Genomic DNA, 9,823 nt, shown 5'->3' with positions numbered 1-9,823 from the left:
ACGAGATCAGGAGTTCAAGACCAGCCTGACCAACATGGTGAAACCCCATCTCTACTAAAAATACAAAAATTAGCTGGGTGTGGTGGTGCACGCCTGTAATCCCAGCTACTCAGGAGGCTGAGGCAGGAGAATTGCGTGAACCCAGGAGGCAGAGGTTGCAGTGAGCTGAGATTGCGCCACTGCACTGTAGCCTGGGTGACAGAGTGAGACTCCATCTCAAAAAAAAAAAGAAGAAGAAGAAGAAGAACCCAGGTGTGGTGGTGCACTCCCATAATCCTAGCTACTCAGAGAATCACTTGAACCCAAGAGGAGGAGGTTGCAGTGAGCTGAGATCGTGCCATTGCAGTACAGCCTGGGCGACAAGAGGGAAACTTTGACTCAAAAAAATAAAATAAAAATGAAAATAAATAAATAAATAAGAAGGATGAATAAGAATTAGCAAAGCCATGAAGGAGGGCATAAAGAAGGGTATTCAGTAAGCATATATGAAGGCCAAGAGTTAAACACTTAAATATTCTGAAATATATTTTGGGTTATTAACATTTTACTCTGTGGCTAGATCTAGTGTTCCCTTTTTCTTTTTGAGTCAGCTCATTACTACTGACTGTTTCAGTTAGGCAAGCCCTGGTGAACCTCCTGGAGTGGTAAGCAAATTCAGTCCTTGGCAGATATACGGATGTACGCTTGTAGTGGCTCTGGATTCTTGAGCTGAGAACAGGAGGCTTCTTTGGAGCGCAAGCCTCCCACAGGGCACTCTTGGGATGTCTGTCCTGGAATTACCCAGAGCAGTAACAAAGCTTTCTTTTCTTCTGTAACCCAAGCCAGCAGGATGGGATGTCGGCTAGCCTTTGTGTTTGAAGCCTACCAACAAACATACAGTGGCCAGCACAAAAGCATTGTTGGGCTACAGTGAAAACTAGGTCGGAGCCCAAACCCTTTTTTGCAAAGAGCCCCTCCAAAGAGTAGAGTGCCAACAAGCCACTAATTTGGCTGTTTGACATTGATATTGGTTTATGACAGGTTTCTGACTTACTGATGGCACATCGAGTCATTTAAGATTCTGAAATATTTTTCCATTGCTGTCTGAACCTTTCAATTTGGAATCTCTGAGATGTCTTTGACTCTTTTTTCCTTATTTCTCATATCTGTCACTCAGTTGCTAAAAAGCTTTATATTCTGACTATAGCCAACTTTTTATTGCCCATAAATAGCACTGTTAGTTAGATGTTTGGTCATCTCTCATCTGGCTGTTGCAGTACCCTCCAAACCTGCCTCTAGTTCCTTCTCTATCCTGCTACCAGAATGATCTTTCTAAAAGGCAGTTTGGGTCATGTATTAGTTTCTTAGAGCTGCCATAGCAAAGCACTACAATGTGGGTAACATCGCAGAAACTTCATATCTCAGAGTTCGGAAGACTGGAAGTCCAAAATCAAAGTGTTGGTAGGGCCCTGTTCTCTCTGAAGGCTCTATGGGAAGATCCTTCCTTGTCTTTTCCTAGCTTCTGGTAGGTTTTTGGTGTTCCTTGCCTTGTAGATGTCTCAGTCCAATTTCTGCCTCTATCTTAACATGACAATTCTCCCTGTGTGCCTGTATCTCTTGCCCCTCTTTTTATAAGAATTCCAGTCATATTGGATTAAGGGCCTGCCCTACTCCAATATGACCTCATCTTAACTTGATTACATCAGCAAAGACCCTATTTCCAAATAAGGTCACATTTACAGTTATCAGGGTTTAGGACTTGCATGCATCTTTTGGGGGGATATAATTCAACCCTCATTAGATCATATTATACCTTTACCTATAAACCTTCAGTGGCCCATGTGGTTTGCTGAATTAACTGTAGATGCTTCGTCTTGGTATTCCAGAACTTCGGCACTAATAACAAATATAATAATAATAATAGAAATAGTCATAACTGACATATTGAGGACTTTTCTTGACATTATTCTTAGCATTTAACGTATATCAACTTACTGAATCTTCACAACAACTCTGTGGGTTAGGCACTATTATTATTCCCATTTTATAGATGTATATTAAACAAACTGAGTAACCAACTCAGGGCTCTGCAACTATTATAGTCTGAGATGAGAATCAATCCTAGCCAGTCTAACTGCAGTCCCCACTATATTATACTGCCCATCTTAACTTTGTAGCTTCATCCTTTCTCCCCTACTTATACAGAAAAAAAAGAATAATTACTAATCTCTGTGCTTTGTTATCTTTGTGTTCCTTTTGCATAGACTATCTTTCTTATCCCCAACCCTGCCTATGGGTAACCATGAAATGGAATTAAATTCTCAACAATGAGTGAATATTAGCCAGGCCTAGGTGGGGAAAGGGGAAGGATGTTACAGGTAAAGGGACCAGCAATGTGTACAAATGTGCAGGTGAGGCCGGGCGCAGTGGCTCAAGCCTATAATCCCAGCACTTTGGGAGGCCGAGACGGGCGGATCACGAGGTCAGGAGATCGAGACCATCCTGGCTAACACGGTGAAACCCCGTCTCTACTAGCAATACAAAAAACTAGCCGGGCAAGGTGGCAGGCGCCTGTAGTCCCAGCTACTCGGGAGGCTGAGGCAGGAGAATGGCGGGAACCCGGGAGGCGGAGCTTGCAGTGAGCTGAGATCCGGCCACTGCACTCCAGCCTGGGTGACAGAGCGAGACTCTGTCTCAAAAAAAAAAAAAAAAAAAAAAAAAAAATGTGCAGGTGAGCAGGAGTCAGACTTTTATAAGCAGGAGTGAAAGGCTTTGTGTGCCTTTCTGAGGATTGTGAGTTTTATCCTACAAGTAATAATGTCACTGAATAATTTTAACAAGAGAGTGGCTTCAGGTTGGCATTTCAGAAAGACTGTCTTTGCTATATTGTGAAAAATGGATTGGAATGAGGGCTAAATCTTTTCAAGATGCAAAAGCAGGCAAGAAAACAGGTTAGAAAGCTAACGGAATAACCTAAGGGAGGGGTGAGAATGGTAAGTTATTGATAGTGGGTTCTACCTGTTGTAAAAAATGAAAATAAAATTTAAAAAGATACTGTTAATTGGGAGAATGAGTTGTGTACTGTGAGCTAAACACCATACTAGACTGACTTTGTATTTATACCTTATCTCTTCACTTACTCCTTGCCTTTGAACAAACACCAAATCTTGATTCTACCTCTAATGTTTCTTAGATATTAACCTCCTTTCCATTCTTGCTGCCATTGTCTTATTCAGGCCTTGGTTATTCTAACTCTTCTCCCAGCCTCAGTTTCTGACCTTTTCATACAATTTTTATACTACCGTTAGAATGATATTTCTATGTAGCATATCCGATCATGTTATTCTCCTGTGTGGAAAAAAAAGTGTTAATTGATTGTATGGCATCTCTACTAGACCATCTAGGCTAGACTAGTCTCTATGGGCAGAGACTGGCCCCATTTATCTTTGTGTTTCACATTGTAGGTTTTCAGTGTTTGGGTAGGTGAATAGAAGGATGGATGAATCTTTCTCAGTACCATGTTGCTAATTAGATGGTAGCAAATGATCTCTGCTAGTTGGATGGCAGCACAGTTATCTTCCTTGGGTAAGTGCCCTAATTCCTGGCCAGTTGGGTAGATTTTTCAAAAGGGAATAATAATTCTTACAGTTGATATTTTCTCCAGACCTTCTCTGAATGCCTTTGAGCCACTGTTCAGAGATAAGCTTATTTGGTTGCAGGTATCAGTACATTGATAATTCAAAAATTTTTAAAGCTACTATGTTGTCTTATGTTCTGAATAGTTATGACTGGTTGAGACTACTGTAGCTTACTAGAATCAGCAAGAATTGGGAACTGGAGTCCTAGGTGCATTTACCTCAGAGAGAGGTACATATTCCCTAGAGCCACTCCAGAATATTCTCTGTATGGATGTGTTTATGTGCTTGTCTGTGCCTGAATTGGTACCTACCAGACCCTATAGGGAATATGTGGGAAGAACCTATACTCTTTAGCCTAGGCAGTTGTCTTAGTCCATTTGTGCTGCTATAAGAATATATCATAGACTGGGTAGCTTATAAACAACAGGAGTTTATTTCTCACACTTCTGGAGTCTGGGCAATCTAAGATCTAGGCACAAGCAGATTCAGTGTTTGGTGAGGGCCTACTTCATGGTTCATAGATACCTGTCTTTTTGCTATGTCCTTACATTGTGGAAGGGACTAAAGAACTGTGGGGACGCTTGTACACACACACACTCTCTCTATCGTGGTAAAATACATATAACATATAATTTATCATCTTTTTTTTGAGAGGGGGTCTTGCTATGTTGCCCAGGCTGGTGTTGAGCTCCTGGCCTCAAGCGATCCTCCCACATCAGCTTCTCAAAGTGCTGGGATTACAGACGAGAGCCACTGTGCCTGGCCAAGAGACAAGTTCTTACTCTCATATGGAAGTGGCAGTAGGGGAAGGAATGCTCAATAAATGTTTGTAGAAATAACCTGAATTGATATTCCTGAGTGGAGAACTGAGTGTCCACTTCTCTGTGCCTTTGGTGATATTAAAAAGATGTTGGCATATGATTTCTTGCATTTTAGTAATAAAGGTTTATTTACATAATATAGTTGAATTACCAATACACTTTTAAAAGTTACTGAGTGCTTTCTAGGAAAAGGCTGTGTATATGTAATGAAACCAAGTATCAAACACAAATGAAATGCAAGAAACTCTGTTATTTTGTTAGACCATGAGGAAGTGAGGCAGGTTTTGGTATAGTTAAAATTGGTATAGAAAAAGGTAACAGCCACTGAGAGGTATTGAAGTACCTGTAACACATTTTATTGGCTGTATTATAGTTTCTAACTTAAAAGTTTAAAATAACAACAATTAAAAATGTTAAAACTTCTGTAATAATTAACTGTATTACCAATGCCTTGGGTTGTTTTATAGGGCTGACCAAGGGAGTGGTCTAGCTGAAAATGAAAGCAAAACAGCTGTTATCCCTGTCCGGGAAAGCTGAACATGCTAATACAGTTGCTCTTGTCTCTGCTTCCTGCAGAGGGATTTGTTTAGAAGCCACACCAGCTGAGTCTGCACTGGGAGTTGCTTATGGAGAAGTGAACATTCCAGCTAATAGGCACAGAGACTGTGTAGAAATCTTCTGGCTGGGTGCGGTGGCTCATGCCTGTAATCCTAGCACTTTGGGAGGCTGAGGCAGGTGGATCACCTGAGGTCAGGAGTTCGAGACCAGCCTGGCCAACATGGGAAAACCCTGTCTCTACTAAAAAAAATACAAAAATTAGCTGGGCCTGGTGACACAAGCCTGTAATCCCAGCTACTCGGGAAGCTGAGACTGGAGAATCACTTGAACCTGGAAGGCGTTGGTTGCAGTGAGCCGAGATGGCGCCACTGAACTCCAGCCTGAGTGACAGAGTGAGACTCCATATCAAAAAAAAAAAAAAAAAAAAACCTTCCTTGTTGGCAGATCTTAAATTTCCTTTTCTCATACATGTAAAGGTCTTGAAACATTGAGAAGTGGTTTCTGAGGGCCGAGAGGCTTATCAGCCCAACTAATTTATTCACCAAAGGCAGGCAAGAGAAATGGGTTATAAAAGCAAATTCCATTTGTTTTTCCTCCCTGATCCTTGGTTTGCACTTTTTCTATGTTGCCTGGAAAAGCCAGAATCTATTAGCCAAGTGTGATTCCTCATCTTTTGTCACCTTTTCCTGTGCTCTCCACCCTCTGGCTTTGCATATGGATTTCCAGGGCCTTCAGAGACATTGCTGAACAGAGTAAACAAGTGTTTCCCAGAGCCAAGAGTCCTGGCCTCACCTGGCCTATAAAGAGTGCACATACAGTCTTTTCATTATAGTGTCTTCTGCCTGGCACTCAGTTGGGAAACCTGAGTGGCTCCTGAAGACAGGCCTGACATATCACACTGTCATCATGCTAAAGAAGTGAACCACTGCCTACCTTTTGACTTCCAGAGCTAAAGAAACCTGCCTGCATGATTAGACGTCAACTTCATTGCCCACTTACAACTTGAAGTTCACAAGCTCAGTTTCTTTTCAGCAAATGGGCACCTCAAATGTGAACCTTAGGCAGATTCAACTAGAATGAAGAGAGCAAGGCGCTGTGCTTATGCCGTCATTATGCCTTATTTTAAGATTTTCAAAGATGGATTATCAAGCAGGATGAAGCAGATCAACAAGTTTCCCTTTTGAGAAGTTAGAAGATTTATTTTTAGTCATTCTTTCTGCCTTGCCAAAACTGATCGACGCTTCCAAGGATCTGAAGTGCTGCATGGTGCTGCCCCCAACTGGTTCTTTTTGGTGCATGACATTTAAATTTTTTTTGAAACATTTTCATATGTTTTATTTTATTATTATTTTTTGTTGCCCAGGCTGGAGTGCAGTAATACGATCTCTACTCACTGCAACCTCTGCCTCCCAGGTTCAAGCGATTCTCGTGCCTCAGCCTCCCGAGTAGCTGGGATCACAGTCGTCTGCCACCATGCCCAGCTTATTTTTGTATCTTTAGTAGAGACGGGGTTTTACCATGTTGGCCAGGCTGGCCTCGAACTCCTAGCCTCAGGTGATCCACCTGCCTCGGCCTCCTAAAGTGCTAGGAATACAGGTGTGAGCCATCTCGCCTGGCCAACTTTCACATATTTTTTTTCGAGACAAGGTCTCACTCTGTTGCCTAGGCTGGAGTGCAGTGGCTCAGTCTCGCTTCACTGCAGCCTCCACTTCCCGGGTTCAAGCGATTCTCCTGCCTCAGCCTCCCAAGTAGCTGGGATTACAGGCACTGACCACCATGCCTGGCTAATTTTTGTATTTTTAGTAGAGATGGGATTTCACTATGTTGGCCAGGCTAGTCTTGAACTCCTGACCTTAGGTGATCTGCCCGCCTTGGCCTCCTAAAGTGCTGGGATTACAGGCATGAGACTTTCACATATTTTATTAGATTCTCATAACACTGCAAATTAGGTGAATCAGGGATTATCATACCTACTTATAGCTGAGAAAAGTGAAAGATGGATAGCCTTATTAGTAGATTTGTCCAAGTTAAATGGCTATTAGGAGGCTGGATTGGGCTAGAATTCAGATATTTCTCCTCTTATCCCATTAAGTTCCCTAGTCCTTTGTAAATTCAATAGTACCCCAAAATATGTATTAAGATATAAATTTTAGGCTCAGAGGAATTTCTGTCTTTTTCTCCCTTGGGAGGAGGAGGGAAATAATACATCATATAAGATTTGAGTAAATTCATTTTTGAGCTCCTGTGCTGAATGAGGCTCTCTGACTCAGATGCGGTGGTCTCTAACTCTCCAGTGCAACATAGTGGTAAAGAGTATGGACTTGAGCCAGACTGCAGAGTCTGCCAGTCTCTGCCACTTAATAACTGGATAATCTTAAGCAAGTTGCTTAATTTCTAAATGCTTTCTCTAAAATAGGAGTAATAGCATATAGTCCTTTTGTAGTCCATAGCATGATTATTGGATTTTTATGTGCATGTGTGAGGTTTATTACCCTCAAACCTTATTAATGTCTGCATGTTACCTATCTGACATGAAAAAAAAAAAAAAAAAGAAAAAAAGTAACAGTATACCTACAGGGTTATTGTGCAGATTAAATGAGATAATATATGCAAAACTCTCAGAACAGTGCCTCAAACAATTTAAGTACTATATAAATAACAGCTGCTATTATTATCTGTAAATAAATATACTGGGTCTCACTCTGTTGCCCAAGCTGGAATCTAGTGGCACAATCACGGCTCACTACAGCCTTGACCTCCTGAGGCTCAAGTGATCATCACAACCTCAACCTTGTGAGTAGCTGGGACTATAGGCACACACCACCACACCCAGCTAATTTTTTTTTTTTGAGATGGAGTTTCACTCTTGTTGCCCAGGCTGGAGTGCAGTGGTGCGATCTTGGCTCACTGCAACCTCCGTCTCCCGTGTTCAAGCAATTCTCCTGTCTCAGCCTCCCGAGTGGCTGGGATTACACACACCTGCTACTATGCCCAGCTAATTTTTTTGTATTTTTAGTAGAGACAGAGTTTCACCATGTTGGCCAGGCTGGTCTTGAATTCCTGATGTCAGGTGATCCGCCTGCCTCAGCCTCCCAAAGTGCTAGGATTACAGGCATGAGCCACCGCGCCTGGCTGTCCTTCTGAACGTTTAGAATGTTTTCCTATTGACATTCTTGCCTGTTCCTTGGGCTTCTGTTAATTTTCCATCTTACATGTTAAACCCTGGGCATGCATGACCTTGGAATGCAAGACTGCTTCAGCTCAGTGTTTTTGCATCCTAAATATTAAGTCTCTCACTTAGATTTTGTTCTTAAAACTTCAAACTGACTGTATTTAGATCATTTCTACCTTGGTTGTCCAATTGCACCTTTAATAATTTAACTTCTCCCAGCTGAACTCACTATCTTTTTTTTTTTTTTAAAGACAAGGTCTCACTCTGTCACCCAGGCTGGAGTGCATTGGCATGATCTTAGCTCACTGCAGCCTCAACCTCCCAGGCTCAAGTGATCTTCCATGTAGCTAGGACTACAGGTGTGCACCATCACATCCAGCTAATTCTGTTTATTTATTTATTTTGAGATGGAGTCTCACTCTGTCGCCCAGGCTGGAGTGCAGTGGCGTGATCTTGGCTCACTGCAGGCTTGACCTCCTGGGTTCATGCCATTCTCCTGCCTCAGCCTCCCGAGTAGCTGGGACTACAGGCACCCACCACCAAGCTTGGCTAAATTTTTGTATTTTTGGTAGAGACGGAGTTTCACTGTCCTAGCCAGGATGGTCTCATTACTCTGTTAGCCAGGATGACCTCATGATCCACCCGCCTCGGCCTCCCAAAGTGCTGGGATTACAGGCGTGAGCCACCACGCCCAGCCAATTCTGTTTATTTTTTGTAGAGACTAAGTCTCTCACTATGCTGTTCAGGCTGGTCTGAACTCCTGAGCTCAAGCGATCCTCCTACCTCTCAAAGTTCTAGGATTATAGGCATGAGTCACCATACCTGGCCTGAACTCACTGTCTTTTAACATTGCCTCATCTTCTAAACACCTACTCCTCTCCTTACTCTCTGGGTATTTAATAATGACATCCAGGGACCAATAGCCTATTGCTCTCATTCTCTAATCCAGGTAATTATCAATTTTTTTTTTAACTCTGCCATCTAAATACATTTTGAATCTTGCTTTCATTCCAGTGCCTCTACTATTGCCATGATTCAGATGCCCTGCTCTCACCAGGATTATTGCAGTAATCTCCTATTTCCCTTTCTCTGTATTTTTCACTCTAATCCATCTATCATACCATTGCTAAAATAATATTTTCTTTAAAAAACAAATATAACCATGTGGCTCTCCTGCTTAAAATGCTTCTTTTGTTTCCTATAGACAGGATAAAGTTTACATATCTTAGCAAAACATATCAGCCTCACTTCCTGACTCATCTATAAATGCACTCTGGCCATATCGAAGTAAATTAAGTTCCTGAATGCATCATGCACTCAACCTGTAACTTTGCATATGCTGCTCCCTCTGTGTCCCTCTTTCCTGCTACTCCAGGTCATCCTTTCTGACTCCTTATTTCCTCTCTGCATCTTCCTCTGAAATGCCTTCACAGTTTAGCTTTATCCTTGGTACTGCATGGTGTTGTCCTACCTGCACATAACTATATTTTAATATTTATTATATGATATTATTTGTCTATGTCCCTTAATAGATTGTGGTCTCCTTAAAGGAAAGTGTCATTGTGTGCAGCACCTACCATAGTGCTTGGAGACAGAATAAGCCGTCAATAACTTAAAAAAAAAAATAGTCTCTGTCTTCTAGGTGTTTACTCTCT

General features: G+C 41.9%; 1 protein-coding gene across 3 annotated transcripts in view; it reads left to right on the top strand.

Annotated features, from left to right (window-relative positions):
- TESK2 (testis-specific kinase 2) overlaps positions 1-9,823 on the top strand; it is a 155,313-nt gene that overhangs the window by 133,401 nt on the left and 12,089 nt on the right. The gene's annotated exons all lie outside the window — the stretch shown is intronic.

Source organism: Colobus angolensis, unplaced genomic scaffold (assembly GCF_000951035.1).
Source record: "Colobus angolensis palliatus isolate OR3802 unplaced genomic scaffold, Cang.pa_1.0 Scaffold106, whole genome shotgun sequence".
Taxonomy (NCBI): Eukaryota; Metazoa; Chordata; class Mammalia; order Primates; family Cercopithecidae; genus Colobus; species Colobus angolensis.
Note: the sequence above shows the minus strand (reverse complement) of the source record. Positions and strands in the feature narration are given on the sequence as shown.